Here is a 13,501-nt window from a genome sequence, read left to right as displayed (position 1 = left end):
GTATAGGTTGTAAATGTATACAAGGCACATATTCGACTTATTAACAGGAACAGGATAAAACTATCATCTTCAAAGTATCATTCTGTTCTCTTCTTGACTCTTTATTTGACAAGAACAAGGTTGTCTGATGAGGCTATTATGAGGACAAAATGGAAGAACATCTGTAAACTGTATGTGAAGCTCAGTAGGTCAAAAGAGGTTGGTTCTCATTCATCCACTAAGGCTATTTTCAAAATTTTATCTGTACCTTTAATTTGTAGTTTCCTTGTATTATTACTATAACAGAAGATTTGTTCTGTATTATTATTATAACACAAGAAAACTATTATAAATTAAAGGTACAGATAATGTTTTTGTTTGTAGAAGCTACACACTAAACACACTATAATTGTGCAATGGTGTTTAACTCTTAGGACTCCAGCACCCAGAGGCCTCCACTACAGTAAGGAGATTATACTGTGAATTACTGAACTCCTAGGACTCCAGCACCCATAGGACTCCAATTCAGTAAGGAGACTTTACTATGAATTATTAACCTGTAAGCTTTGTAGGGCAGGATTTCAAGACTAACTTCTTTGCTCAAATGAGAAAACAGTCTGGAGAAAAACATTATCTTTGTAATATAAAAATGAATAAAGAGATAAAAATAATGAGATGGTTAGGGTTCTAGTAAAGACAAAGAAGCCATGGTGGCTAATTTCGCAGATTCCAGCAGCGCTTCTTTACCTCAGTCCTATTAACAATTTGGGCCAGGTGACTCTCTGTGGATAATTCTTTGTTGTGGGAACTGTCCTGTTTGTTGCAGGATGTTTAGCAGCATCCCTGGCCTCTACCCTCAAGACACCAATAGCAATCCCTTGTCTAAGTGTGACAATCAGACATGTCTCCAGACATTGCCAAGTGTCCCTGTAGGAATAAAACTGCCTCTAGTTGAAAATCACTGAACTATAAAAAGAAGAAAAATAAAAATCGGCCGGGCGCAGTGGCTCAAGCCTGTAATCCCAGCACTTTGGGAGGCTGAGGCGGGTGGATCACGAGGTCAAGATATCGAGACCATCCTGGTCAACATGGTGAAACCCCGTCTCTACTAAAGATACAAAAACATTAGCTGGGCATGGTAGCGCGTGCCTGTAATCCCAGCTACTCGGGAGGCTGAGGCAGGAGAATTGCCTGAACCCAGGAGGCAGAGGTTGCGGTGAGCCGAGATTGCGCCATTGCACTCCAGCCTGGGTAACAAGAGCGAAACTCCATCTCAAAAAAAAAAAAAAAAAAAAAGATGATGCACTCGGATTCCTTGGGAAGAGAGTAGAAAACTTTGCATCCAGAGCCCTTCCAGGTCTTGTCCTAACTGTATACTTTATAATAAAACTGTATCTGTAATTACAGCATTTTCAGCGAGTTCTGAGCCATACTGAATTATCAAAACTGAGGTAGTTATGAGAACTCCCAAATGTATAATCAGTCAGAAGTGCAGGGAGCCTGAGGATTCCCCTTGTGGCTGGCATGTGGAATAAGAGGCAGTCTTGTGGAGGACTGATCTATTAACTTGTGGGATCTGATACTAATTCTAGGTCATTAGTGCCAGAATTGAATTGTAGTACTCCAGGTAGTTGAAAGAGAGCACCTGATATGGTTTGGCTGTGTCCCTACCCAAATCTCAACTTGAATTGTTGCTCCCATAATTCCCATGTGTCGTAGGAGGGACCCAGTGGGAGGTAACTGAATCATGGGGGTGGGTCTTTCCCATACTGCTCTTGTGATAATAAACAAGTCTCACGAGAACTGATGGTTTTATAAAGAGGAGTTCCTCTGCACAGGCTCCCTCTCTTGCCCACTGCCATGTACTGCCATGTAAGAAGTCCCTTTAGTCTTCCTTTGTCTTCTGCCATTTTTATGAGGCCTCCCCAGCCATGTGGAACTGTGAATCCATTAAACTCTTTCCTTTATAAATTACCCAGTCTCAGGTATGTCTTTAATAGCAGTGTGAGAACAGACTAATACGAAGCCCTAGTGGAAGAAAAAGACAACATGAAGGCACAGGTGGGTAAGGTCAGCTTAGAGATGAAAACCCTAAAAAAAGAATCAGAAGGAAACACTAGAAATCAAACATTGTGACAGAAATGAAGAATGTATTTAAAGGTTCATCAGCAGGTTGGAAATGTCTGGAGAAAGAATTAATGAGCTTGGCAATAGGTCAATAGAAATTTTCCAAGCTTGAAGGCAAAGAGAAAAAAAAAGAATGGGAAAAATAACGAAATATCCAAGAACTTATCAAAACTTGTTCGATGCAGCAAAAGTAGTGGTTACAGGGAAATTTATAGCTGTGAATGCACACTATTAGAAAAGAAAAAAGATCTAAACAGCAATCTAAGTTTCTACCTTAGGAAACTAGAGAAGAGCAATATAAACCTAAAGTAAGCAGAAGACAAGAAGTAGCAGAAATTACAGCACAAATCGATGAAACTAAAAACAGGGAAACAATAAAGACTATCAACAAAATCAAAAGCTGCTTCTTAGAAAAGATCAATGCAATTGATAAACATCTAGTTTGGCTAATCAAGACAAAAATAAGACACAAATTACTAATATCAGAAATAAAAGAAAGGCCATGACTACTGAGTTCATAGAAATTAAAAGAATAAAGGAATACTATAAATAATTCTATGCCCACAAATTTGGTAGCTTAGATGAAATACACAAATTCCCTGAAAGATATAAGCTACCAAAATACACACAAAAAGAAACAGTTTAACTGCCCCAAACTGGAAACAAGACACCTTTCAATAGGCGAATAAACAAAATTTAGTACATCCATACAATGGAATATTATTCAGTGACGAAAAATAAAAAGAGCTACGAAGATGTAAAAGACACAAAGGAACCAACGAGACTGAAGACACAACATACCAGAATCTCTGGGACACATTTAAAGCAGTCTCTAGAGGAAAACATATAGCAATAAATGCCCACATGAGAAGCAAGGAGAGATCTAAAATTGACACCCTATCATCAAAATTGAAAGAGCTAGAGGAGCAAGATCAAAAAAAACGCAAAACCTAGCAAAAGACAAGAAATAACTAAGATCAGAGAAGAACTGAAGGAGATAGAGACACAAAAAACCCTTCAAAAAAATCAGTAAATCCAGGAGCTGGTTTTCGAAAAGATCAAAATAGACAAACCACTAGCCAGATTAATAAAAAAGAAAAGAGAGAATAATCAAATAGATGCAATAAAAAACAATAAAGGGGATATCACCAGAGATTCCACAGAAATTCAAACCATCGTCAGAGATTATCACAAACAACTCTATGTACATAAACTAGTAAACCTGGAAGAAATGGATAAATTCCTGGACACTTGCATCCTCCCAAGTCTAAACCAGGAAGAAGTCGAAACCCTGAATAGACCAATAACAAGGTCTGAAGTTGAGGCAGCAATTAAGAGCCTACCACACAAAAAGAGCCCAGGTTCAGATGGGTTCACAGCCAAATTCTACCAGACATACAAAGAGGAGCTGGTACCATTCCTTCTGAAACTATTCCAAATAACTCCAAAAGACGGAATCCTTCCCAAATCATTTTATGAGACCAATATCATCCTGATACCAAAACCCGGCAGAGACTCAACAAGAAAAGAAAACTTCAGGCCAATATCCATGATGAACATAGACGCAAAAATCTTCAATAAAATACTGGCAAGCCGACTGCAACAGCACATCAAAAAGCTTATCCACCATGATCAAGTAGGATTCATCCTGGGGATGCAAGGCTGGTTCAACATACACAAATCTATAAACATAATTCACCACATAAACAGAACCAAAGACAAAAACCACATGATTATCTCAATAGATGCAGAGAAGGCCTTTGACAAAATTCAACAGCCCTTTATGCTAAAAACCCTCAATAAACTAGGTATTGACAGAACGTATCTCAAAATAATAAAAGCTATTTACGACAAACCAACAGCCAATATCATACTGAATGGGCAAAAACTGGAAACATTCCCTTTGAAATCTGGCACTATACAAGGATGCCCTCTCTCACCACTCCTATTCAATATAGTACTGGAAGTTCTAGTCAGAGCAATCAGGCAAGAAAAAGAAATAAAGGGTATTCAATTAGGAAAGGAGAAGTCAAATTGTCTCTATTTGCAGACAACATGATTGCATATCTAGAAGACCCCATCGTCTCAGCCCAAAATCTCCTGAAACTGATAAGCAACTTCAGCAAAGTCTCAGGATACAAAATCGATGTGCAAAAATCACAAGCATTCCTATACACCAATAACAGACTTAAAGAGAGCCAAATCAAGAATGAACTGCCATTCATAATTGCCACAAAGAGAATAAAATTCCTAGGAATACAACTAACAAGGAACGTAAAGGACCTCCTCAAGGAGAACTACAAACCACTGCTCAATGAAATAAGAGAGGACACAAACAGATGCAGAAACATTCCATGTTCATGGTTAGGAAGAATCAATATCGTGAAAATGGCCATACTGCCCAAAGTAATTTACAGATTGAATGCTATCCCCATCAAGCTACCAATGACCTTCTTCAGAGAACTGGAAAAAACCACCTTAAACTTCATATGGAACCAAAAGAGAGCCTGCATAGCCAAGTCAATTCTAAGCAAAAAGAACAAAGCGGGAGGCATCACACTACTGGACTTCAAATTATACTACAAGGCTACAGTAATCAAAACAGCATGGTACTGGTACCAAAACAGAGATACAGACCAATGGAACAGAACAGAGGCCTCGGAGGCAACACAATATATCTACAACCATCCGATCTTTGACAAACCTGACAAAAACAAGCAATGGGGAAAGGATTCCCTGTTTAATAAATGGTGTTGGGAAAACTGGCTAGCCATGTGCAGAAAGGAGAAACTGGACCCCTTCCTGACACCTTACACTAAAATTAACTCCAGATGGATTAAAAACCTAAACATAAGACCTAACACCATAAAAACCCTAGAAGAAAATCTAGGCAAAACCATTCAGGACATAGGCGTAGGCAAGGACTTCATGACCAAAACACCAAAAGCATTGGCAACAAAAGCCAAAATAGACAAATGGGACCTAAACAAACTCCACAGCTTCTGCACGGCAAAAGAAACAAACATTAGAGTGAATCAGCAACCAACAGGATGGGAAAAAATTTTTGCAGTCTACCCATCTGACAAAGGGCTGATTTCCAGAATTTACAAAAAACTAAAATAGATTTACAAGTAAAAAATAAACAAGCCCATTCAAAAGTTGGCAAAGGATATGAACAGACACTTTACAATAGAAGACATACATGAGGCCAACAAACATATGAAAAAATGCTCATCATCAGTGCTCATTAGAGAAATGCAAATCAAAACTACATTGGGATATCATCTCATGTCAGTTAGAATGGCGATCATTAGAAAATCTGTGGACAACAGATGCTGGAGAGGATGTGGAGAAATAGGAACACTTTTACACTGTTGGTGGGAGTGTAAATTAGTTCAACCATTGTGGAAGACAGTGTGGCGATTCCTCAAGGACCTAGAAATAGAAATTCCATTTGACCCAGCAATCCCTTTACTAGGTATATATCCAAAGGATTATAAATCGTTCTACTATAAGGACACATGCATACGAATGTTCACTGCAGCACAGTTTACAATAGCAAAGATCTGGAACCAACCCAAATGCCCATCGATGATAGACTGGACAGGGAAAATGTGGCACATATACACCGTGGAATATTACGTAGCCATCAAAAACGATGAGTTTGTGTCCTTTGTGAGGACACAGATGAACCTGGAAACCGTCATTCTCAGCAAACTGACACAAGAACAGAAAATCAAACACAGCATGTTCTCACTCATAAGTGGGTGTTGAACAGTAAGAACACAGGGAGGGGAGCATCACACACTGGGGTCTGTTGGGGGGAAATAGGGGAGGGACAGCAGGGGGTGGGGAGTTGGGGAGAGATAGCATGGGGAGAAATGCTAGATATAGGTGATGGGGAGGAAGGCAGCAAATCACACTGCCATGTGTGTACCTATGCAACAATCTTGCATGTTCTTCACATGTACCCCAAAACCTAAACTGCAATAAAATAAAATAAAGACACAAAGGAAACTTAAAAGCATATTCCTAAGTGAAAAAAAGCCAGTATGAAAAGGCTACCTACTGTATGATTCCAACTATATGACATTTTGGAAAAGGCAAAAAAAAAAATTATGGAGACAGTCAAAAGTTCAATGGTTGCCAGGGGATTGGGATGGAGGTGGGTGGAAGGAAAAGTATAAATAGGTGAAACTATTCCATATGATACTACTATAATGGTGAATACATGACATTATGCATTTATCAAAACCCATAGAACTGTACAACACAAAGAGTGAACCTTAGGGTAAACTAGAGATTTTATTTAATAATAAAGTATTGGTTCATTAATTGTAACAGATGTACCACACTAATGCACGATGTTAATGATAGTGTTTTCTCCTGCTTGGTGCATAAAGAGTCTTTTATCAGCCCTCCTTATGTCTCTGAGATCGAAAGAAGCCTAAGTGTTCCCTTTCCTCTCTTGGTTTTTTCCTCCTCCCATCTCATGGCAGGTAGCTGTGCTTATTTTTTGCATTCAGTATTGGCCACCACTATCCCTTCCTGTGCTCACTTCAGACACTGCTCATCAATTATGGCCCTCTGTTTGACTAAGCCTGAATATAGTCTTAGACCTTTAACACCAAAATTTTTAATTAGTTGGGGTTTGGAACAAGAAATAATTACTATTTTCCATATCTAAACTAGGAGTTTACAATTCATTACACAGTAGAGACGTAACTGCCTCAAATTTCTTCTTGAATCTTCATATATTTTTTAGGGCAAATTGCCAATGTTTGTTTTTATGGAAAAAGGGTTTTCTTCTTAATTCAATTTTTGCCCTAACTCACTACATAAAAATATAATTTTTATGAGTAATAATTGACATTTTCCTTCTTATACATGTGCTCACACTGGAAGCTCTCAAAACACTTGAAAATATAAACTTTTCTTCTAGCATAGAGCAGAGGTCAAGAAACTTTTCTTGTAAAAGGCCATATAGTAAATACTTTTGGCTTTTCAGGCCTCTGTCACCACTACTCGATTCTGCCGTAACATGAAAACCACATAGATAACCTGTAAACAAACGAGCAGGACTGAGCTTCAATTGCCCTCAGCTGTAACCTACTTTATGATGTGCTGCTTATTAGCTTTCTTCTCTTCCTTGTCTCCTTTCCCCTATCAGAGTTCTGTGGGATCACTTCCGAAATAAACTGCTTGAACTAGAATCTGATCTCTCTGTGTTGGTATCTAGGGAACTTAAACTCAGGTAGCTTCCCAAACAAAACATTCATAGAAGCCTTTTTAATACATTTATTAATACATGGCAAATATAGTTGAGACTAAGACTGATAGTGAGAGAAGTTGTGAATATAAAAAGAGAAGACAGACGTAAGAGTACTGGGAAAAGATAAAGCACTCCACAAATACAGGGTGAGAGCATTAATATTATGGCTGTCATTAGAGTCTGAGCCAGGAAATTGCTCTATAAAACACTGCCAGCTCACAGCTACCTATAATCATGGGGGCCGCCAGCAGTATGAATAATATAAAGCAGTAGATGACTGGAAAATTAATGACAACAGCTTCAAAGAACATTATTTGAAATTTAAGCTGCATTTTTCATTTCTTCTTATGGATTTCTTTCAAATTTACAGTAAAGTTTGTAGAATAACATAATATTCATATATGCATTTGCTGGAATGAAAAAATAACATTGGATAGTATTTGTTTTAGATCTCTTAAAAAAGCAAAACATTATAGACACAGTTGAATTTTCTTTTGTAATCTTAATCTGTCTAATTTCTTCCCTCTTTTCTCAGAGGCAACCATATTCATTCAATTGATATGTATTCTCTATGTTAATGGTTTTATGATTTTATTTCATATATGTTTCTATAAACAATATACAAGTTTTTGTAATTTTAAGATTTATATAAATACTATCATGCTGCAAAAAGCATTCTGTAATTTAGCTGTGTTCACTCAACATTACCATTGAGACCCATGCATGCTGATATGTATTGGTTAAATATATTCATTTATCCTTAGGGAGATCCTCCCTTTACTCTAGAAGGAGCTATCTTACAGGACCTTTAATAAAATAGATCAGTGGTTCTGAACTGGTGATTTTTAACCCCAGTGACATATGGGGTTAGACATGCTACTAAATATCCTACAATGCACAGGACAGCCCCTACAACAAAGAATTATCTGATCCAAAATGTTAACTGTGCTGAGGCTGAGAAACTCTGATACAGATGAAAACTCTACATTCTTGAAGAATTACTGGATATGAGGAAGTAAGTCCATGCAGACTCTTCAAGCTGAAATAGCACATTTTGCTTGAAAGATCACAAGAACTGTGCCTCTATTGCATTAGAGAGTATTTTCTTCTTTCATGTTGATTTTAGACTGTTCTACACTTACTTTGGGGAACTGCATGTACACGCATGTGTATTTTGTGTGTATACAAATATTATGGGTGGGGGCCAGGTGCAGTGGCTCATGCCTGTAATCCCAGCACTTTGGGAAGCCAACATGGATGGGTCACCTGAGGTCAGGAGTTCAAGACCAGCCTAGCCATATGGTGAAACCCTGTCTCTACTAAAAATACGAAAATTAGCTGGGCATGGTGGCACATGCCTGTAATTTCAGCTACTCAAGAGGCTGAGGCAGGAGAATTGCTTGGATCCAAGAGGCGGAGGTTGCAGGGAGCCAAGATTGTATCACTGCACTCCAGCCTGCGTGACAAAGCGAGACCCTGTCCCAAAAAAACACACAAAAACACACAAAACAAAAATCCAAATATTATGGTGGGGGCGGGCACACGCTTGATCATCTCTTTTCCTTATGCTGATGGTATAATGTAATGAAGAACTAAACTAAACTTGATGCAGCAAAAACTAAAACTACTTTAGGGTCTCATACACAGTGTTAAAGGTAAGGTTTTTGATGGTAAAATCATGACTCTCCTATACAACATATATGAATATGTGTTAAAGATTTTATTTGACTCATTAATAAGAAAAATGGTAAGGTATCAGCCAGTTCAAAGGAGAATCCAAAGAACAGGCACAGTTATAGATGAGAAACAGGGAAACAAATATGCAAATTGGGGCAAAAAGAGGCTTTTTTCACAGTAGGAAAAGGAAGTTGATTGAAACTCTATCCCTCTACTGTACAGGAAACAATTTGATGTCTATTAACAAGTGTTTTGCATTGGTATCAGTCATCAATAATTTACAGCACTGTAAAATAGCTCCCATAGACTTAGTAACCCAGAGGGGTATCCTCTATGCTAGACAATGCAGTTTCCCACTAAAGCACAGTTTTTTCTTACAATGAGGTAATTTTAAGACTATACAAGCCAGACTTTGAAAAATATACTGCCTGACTGTCATTATCTTGTTCAAGCTATGAAGCTCAAGCTATGAAGATCAATCTTTTGAGTGGGTAGACTACAGGATTCCTACCACCTCACATATGGGAAAAGGAAAATTCCAGGGCAGGAAAATAAAGCCTAGCTTAGTCTTGAGAGAATTTGAAGGACTTCTTTCTTTAAGCTGGGGGGCATGGAACCTGAACTCCAAGATAAGGAGATACCTGGAGTTACCCGTTTCCTTTTGAGCTGCCTCCCTGCCACATGATGGACTGCTGGGAATTAGGCAGGGCTTCATATTTTGGGTTTGGACTTGTTAACTCTAAAGATCTACTTCTCTTGGCTGTTGGAAGTTATTCTCTGTTTTCAGTTTCTTTATTCTGGAACCTTCAATATACGTTTTTTAAAGAGTATGGTTTCACTGCAGTTTAGATATGGGAAATCTGGAGAGGGACTAACCTTGCCACAGTAGGGATGCATCAATAGTTGTCACCAGGGGAGGAGAGTGGTGTCCATCAGCATTCCTGTCCAGAGAAAAAACAAAAAAGCAGGTGTAGAAGATGGTGACCAGTCCTGAATATTTATTACTCTGGGACCTTAGAAATTGTTTGGGAAACAATTTAAATAGGGCCAGTTTCCAGTAGTTATGCTGATTTGAACTTGTGCCATATGAGTTTGGGTTTGAAATGGAAGTATGAGTTAATTTTGTTGTCACAGACTGATAAAGCCTGTGACCTGGGTTACCAGTTGTAGGAACATTTTATAAAATTCTGAATGCCTGGAAATAACAGTAATAAAGATGATGGGATAAAAATATGCCATCTTTTAGATGAAAAATTGGGATGTTAATTTTGTTTGGAAAAGGTGAGCAATATTTAATAAGCAATGAGACTAAATCTACAGTGAGAAAAATTTAAGATAATGGTGATTCAGTTTTCCAGAGGGCTTAGTCACCAACAATCTGAATTACTAGGTTTAAGACACGTTACTCAGAATTCATTGCATAAGCCTGCTACAGGAAGTGTAGCATATATACTTCTACTTTTGTGCAACATATTTAGATATGGGCAATTTTTTTCATATTTAGTTCTATAATCTTAAATCTGAGATCTTCTACTTTCTTGAGTACTTTATTAGTAAGAACTAGTAATATCCTAAACCTAAATCTTACACTGTCCAGCCTAAATGTCAAGGACTGGTAGATGTGTCATTAACCCTCAAATGGAATTTTCACCAAACAGGCAGTGTGCCTGGTAGAAAGGTCTGGAACCTTGGTTTCAAATTTCAGCCCTTGCACTTATTAGCTATAGAATCTTGAACAATTTGAATCTCACTGGGTTTTTATTTAATCGTATATATAAAATGTGGGAGTCAACTAGATGATTCTTAAGGGCTTATCTAGCTCAAAAACCCTATAATTATATAATTAAACCACCAGAATCCTTCCAATTTTGCATATGGCAGAGAAACAGACATAACAACTTGGAAAGGGAAGAGCCAGTACCTTTCACTTTTTCCCTCTTAAATTACTGACTAATCATCAAGGTTTTTCCTTTTGAATGGTATATGAGAAGTCTTCAAATGTTGCCTTTTGTTATTTTTATACCCAAACTCTTCCACATATGAAGAGTAGAATAGCTAAGTAAATTAAAATTAAAAGAATGAGAAAACATCTACATTTATTAAAAATATTAAAAATCAAAGTCAAATCTCATGCTAGCAAAACTGTAGAAAATAGCAACAAAATCCCTTTAGAAGATACTCTCATATACTTATCAAGTATCATAAATTTGTTTTGACTCAGCAAACCCCCATTCCTAATTTATATTATAGAACTACTGTATTTCCCCAATTCTAACAATTCTAAGACAGTTTCCATTTTAAGATACAGTATTACTTTAATAATATATTTTAAAGAAAAAATACTGCCATCTTTATACTAAAATGGATCCTGATATGTAATATATAAAAGAAGAAAAATATGTATCTTGGAATTGAAGAAATATGAAAATTTAAAAGGAGAAAAATCCACATGTATGAAGACCTTTACAACAGTTATTCAAAAAAAAAAAAAAAAAAAAAACCAACAGCATTGCAGCCTGGCCAACGTGGTGAAACCCCGTCTCAAAAAAAATTAGCGGGACATGGTTGTGCACACCTGTAATAACAGCAATTTGGGAGGCTGAGGCAGGAGAATCACTTGAACCAGGGAGGTGGAGGTTGCAGTGAAACGAGATCACACCATTGCACTCCAGCCTCAGCAACAGAGCAAGACCCTATCTCAAAAATAAATAGATAAAAATAAAGAGCATTGACATCCAATAATAAGGAAATTATTAATATATATATTATGTATAGTTCAATGGGATATAGCATAGCTATTAAAATTTTTATGATAAAAATATAAAATCAAGAGAAAGTATTTCTAAAATAATGTTCCATAATATACAACATATATAAATGCATAAAATATGTATTGCCTCATCAACTTAGAAATATGTTCATAAGAATAAAAGTTTAAAGGAACTCCAAACAAATGAAAATCATTATGTTTCTGAGACATTAGAATTATATATGTATTTTTAAATGTTCCTCATATATATATATATTGCACTTAAAAAGCAGCTGAGGCATTTACTGGCATTAGGAAAGCATTCCTTTAAACAAGGGAGGAAAGCCTGAACACGCTAGTCTCACTCAGTTTAGAAAAACTTGAGCCCACCAAACTCTCCATCATCTCCACACAGCTTAACCATGGCCAGGAGCAAGAATTTGAGTTAAACGAATTGAACCAGTCCAGCTACAAGACGATAAAATTAAACAGGGCAAGGGGATTTGCAGTTTTTGCGTTTACATTACAAAGTTTCCAACACAAGAAGCCAACAATACCCCAGAGCAGCACCCAGTTACTTCCCACTGTCTCCCAAAGCACAAAAAAATCAGTAGTCCAAGTTCTAAGAACATTTCCTGGAAAACAAGGACACACCTCCTGTGGCTCTGTGCATAACCTGCCATTGATGAATCAAATTCTTAAGAACCTACGACAGTCTGACACCCTTGGAGAGAGCACCCTCAGAGAATCTCCAGCAACAGGCTTCAGTTTTCCCACCTGTAAAAGACAACCGTGGAGAGTGGGAGAGCCGCTAGACTTCCAGATCGAAGTCATCGCGCTCCTCGTTGTACTCTAGCACGTGCCGCTTGATCTTGGAGGAGTCGACCCAAGTGACAAAGTCCTCAATGCTGCGCGTAACAAAGAAGGCGGGGTCGGTAACACGTCAGAGCTCACGTGTATGTGGCCTTGCTCCACAAAGGCCACGGCAGCCTGAAGGTGCTGCGCCATGCGCAGCTTGAGGAGCACAGTGAGAAGGCGGCTATGGCAGAAGGACGAGGCCGTGACGAAGTCACAGAGCTCCAGCGAGCCGCGCGTGGGCACCAGACCGGAAGCATATAGCTTGTCCAGCAGCGCAGCGGAAGTGCGTATGCGGAACGGGTCGCGCTCCGGCAGGTCACGCAAACGCACGGCACGACTCAGCTGGTTGCAGTGCGTGAAGTCCTCCCGCGGCTGCAGCCGGTAACGCCGCAAGACGCGCAGCTCGTGCAGGTTGTGCTCAGTGACCTCCCAGTTCGGGAAGTCCACCTGCTTCAGCAGCTTCTGCTCTTGGAACTTAAGCTTCCGCACCATGATGGCGGAAGCCTCAGAGGCAGGACCCGAAGCTGAGAGCGCGTTCTGACGACTTCCTCATACATATTAAAAGCACTTGAACCACAAATTGAAGTTACCCTAAGCGTCCCTATCTTTTGAAATTGTATATATTTAAGGTATACAACATGACGTTTTGATCTACATATACCCAATGAAGTGATTACTATAGGCAAGCAAATTAAAATATCCATCATCTCACATGGTTATCCTTATTTCCGTCTTTTTTCTGTGGTAAAAATACAGAAAATCTCTCAGCAAATTTCTGGTATACAATACAATATTATTAACCATAGTCTTTATTTTGTACATTAGATCTCTAGATTTAT

At 38.2% G+C, this 13,501-nt stretch overlaps 1 pseudogene across 1 annotated transcript; it reads right to left on the bottom strand.

Moving 5' to 3' along the window:
* Window positions 1–74: 74 nt before the first annotated feature.
* Window positions 75–13,198, bottom strand: LOC100387607 (U3 small nucleolar ribonucleoprotein IMP3-like; annotated as a pseudogene). Its single transcript, XR_013531697.1, has 3 exons — window positions 12,582–13,198; window positions 9,932–9,996; window positions 75–133 (listed from the first exon to the last, which is right to left on the bottom strand). The product of XR_013531697.1 is annotated as a U3 small nucleolar ribonucleoprotein IMP3-like (transcript).
* Window positions 13,199–13,501: the final 303 nt, after the last annotated feature.

The sequence above is a fragment of the Callithrix jacchus genome, chromosome X, assembly GCF_049354715.1.
Source record: "Callithrix jacchus isolate 240 chromosome X, calJac240_pri, whole genome shotgun sequence".
Classification (NCBI taxonomy): domain Eukaryota; kingdom Metazoa; phylum Chordata; class Mammalia; order Primates; family Cebidae; genus Callithrix; species Callithrix jacchus.
This window is presented reverse-complemented; position numbering and strand designations above follow the sequence as displayed.